We start from the raw sequence: 2,936 nt of genomic DNA on the forward strand, positions 1-2,936 counted from the left end.
TTGTTAATTCATAGTAAATGTCCTTGATGTTTTATTTTCCTTGAATACTTAATGATATTGACTTCTTTAAAAAATGAAAATGTTAATTATCAAGGGTGGCAAAGAGCATGTTCCAGATACATTTGCCTTGACCTCAAGCTACATTTTATACTCCTAAGTCTTACATAGCTATGAATTGTATGACATAATAAACAATGCTAAATAGACTACATGAAATGCCAAAAAAAAATGATTTTTTTCCGTTGAGTTTTGTTCAGCAATTGGTAATACAGTTGAAAAAGATTTTCTTTTTGCTTGTCGATAAAAATTTAAATAATAAAACAAGAAATTTCATAATATCATGACCTTTAAGATTACTGGGGCCTATATTATTGTCACAATTATTTCAAAGGCCTCTGCAAAAGCTTAGAACGTGTGATTCTCTACTTTATATGACAAGGCAAAAGCCTATCAAGCGTAATAAACAAAAAACTCTTCATTGATAGAAAATCATACAGAGAATTATGTATTTGTTCTTATTTTCTTAATAAAATCAATTTCTTATCAAGTAAAAATAAACTAAATGAAAAATAGATATAATATTACTTTTCCACTAATTCCTACAAACCTAACACATTCATAAGGATTTTGTAGAAGAATATAGGGCTATACCAAATTTTAACAGCCTTTGAGTTTGGTTTCACATATAAAGTAGAGAATCATGACCTCCTAAGGGGATGTTTGGCTGCCTATCAGATTTGGGTTAAATAGAATTTAGTAAATCCGGTAAATCCGGATTTATCAAATCCAGAATAACGTTTGGCTCAATTTAAGATTAAATCATTAAATTCGTTTATGATGATTGGCATAAAGTCACCCCTGTGATTTTCTTATTAAACTAAATCCGTTAAATCCATTTAATACTTACATTTAATAAATCTAGATTGTGATTTTCTTATTAAACTAAATCCGTTAAATCCATCTAATACTTACATTTAATACGTTAAAAAAGTAACGAAGGAAAAAAAAAATGGATTTAGCGAAGTGCAGATTCAATATATCCAATTTTTTTGTTTGTTTGGTGGATTTACATTAAATATTATGTAAATCCTGCTAAAACCCAACTACCGAACATCCCCTTGCTCCCTTCAAAAAGAAAAAAACAACCCCTTACTATTGACTACGATAAAGGTTGAGTAAATCTCTAAGGTCATTGTATTCAGAGAGTTGCTCTTTTTAGTTTACATCATTTAATAAACAGAAAAAAAAACCATTGAATTGCAAATAGCAACACATTTACTCTTAATGAATTTACAATCATGCCATCTAGCCTATTAGGCATTGTTGGGCACCAGAGAAAAATAACTGGATAAAAAACATTTGTGGGTAAAACACCTAACAAAGTTGCAGCATCATTGCTTTCTCCACCTCTGATCTCCATAATAACAATTGTATTTCCTTTCTCAACCTTCAAATTCCCTATCACCAGCAACATGATCTCCACCTCACTCTTCAATATGACATTTTCTATTCGACAATCCTAATATGGGCCTCCATATTGGTATTTTTTGTTCCCAATCCACTTGACAGAAATCTTTTATTTCTATGAAAACAAAATGCATGCAGGCAGCAAGATATATTTCTTAATTCCAATGTAATTATTAGTTTCTTGAAGTAGAAGCTACCTGGAAAAACTTGTGGGCCTTCATAATGCAATGTTCTATTTTCATGAAGCAGACCGCTCTTAAGAGATGTCATTTCAAGATGAAATCATTCCATATATTCCTGCTCTGAAATTCACAAGCAACTATTCAAAACCATAAAAAACCTTTAAAATGACTAGAAATATATCTAGCATGGTAGCATGAGAAAGAATCTTAATCACATACCGCTAGTCATAAGTAGTTCCCAATTTTAATTTCAATATATATTAATTCTCAAATGTATTATGAAGCCACAATAGCAGTTGCTGGGCATTCTTCTGAAGGAAAAATTGAGTTGGTGGGATATTTGTTGGTATGCATCTACCCAAATTCCACTGTTCCATTCGCTAATTGAAAATAATCAGCATGTTTTTGCATCATTTGTGACTTATGCATGATAAAATAACCAAAAATGGTAAGGTGAAGTCAATTTTTATGGTAATAGCGCACATGATGCAAAGAGCAATACAAAAGCAAGGATCTGAATAAATCATTCAAATTCATACAAGTTGTACATGCACATGAAAAAATATTTTACAGTCATCAGAACAACAGATAAAGCTTCAGTAAGCACTTCTCGACCAGGGCCACCGAAAGAGACCATACAATTATAAAAAAATGTCTACTAAAAGTAAATTGCTAATAAATATAAGGGGAATTTACATATATAAAACACAATTCTTATTTATTTATGTATCTAACACCTAAACTTTCATGTGTTGCACTCAAATCTTTAACATCACACAAAAAATACTGCTATTATTAATATTTTAAAAGTGAAATACACCGTTTCATACATAAGTTTATAATACCAAAATGTGATAAATGTAAATATTAAACCATACGTGTTAGATATGTAAATACATAAAAATTGTGAAATTTCTCTAAATTAAAGTGTCATCAAAAGAAGCCTCCTACACTGATTAATTCCACATTCTAACCTAAATGTGTATGCATATAAAGACATTAGATAATGACATTATTAATAGCCATCGACAACATCCAAGTCGGGTCATGTTTCTTTATGTTGAAAGCAGATGTTTTCAATAGAATCCGATATTGAACTAAACTTTCGTAATTCCATTCATAAATAAGAATGATGATTCAAACTCAAGCAACACTAGAGCATTCTCAGTTTTGCCATGAAAATAATGTTCCATATAGATGGGTTGGAAGCTCCTAATAGGGGAATCTGCAGATAAACAACATAACAGTTGTGCTTGAAGATTGTTGGGTTACTCCTATTATTGATAC

The 2,936-nt window shown here is 30.6% G+C and overlaps 1 long non-coding RNA gene across 1 annotated transcript; it reads right to left on the reverse strand.

Annotated features, from left to right (window-relative positions):
- Positions 1 to 1,171: 1,171 nt before the first annotated feature.
- Positions 1,172 to 2,339, reverse strand: LOC110019443. The gene is made up of 2 exons (XR_002293447.1): positions 1,869 to 2,339; positions 1,172 to 1,767 (listed from the first exon to the last, which is right to left on the reverse strand). It is a non-coding gene; the product is annotated as an uncharacterized LOC110019443 (long non-coding RNA).
- Between the last annotated feature and the right edge of the window lie 597 nt (positions 2,340 to 2,936).

The sequence above is a fragment of the Phalaenopsis equestris genome, unplaced genomic scaffold (genome assembly GCF_001263595.1).
Source record: "Phalaenopsis equestris unplaced genomic scaffold, ASM126359v1 Scaffold000055, whole genome shotgun sequence".
Taxonomy (NCBI): Eukaryota; Viridiplantae; Streptophyta; class Magnoliopsida; order Asparagales; family Orchidaceae; genus Phalaenopsis; species Phalaenopsis equestris.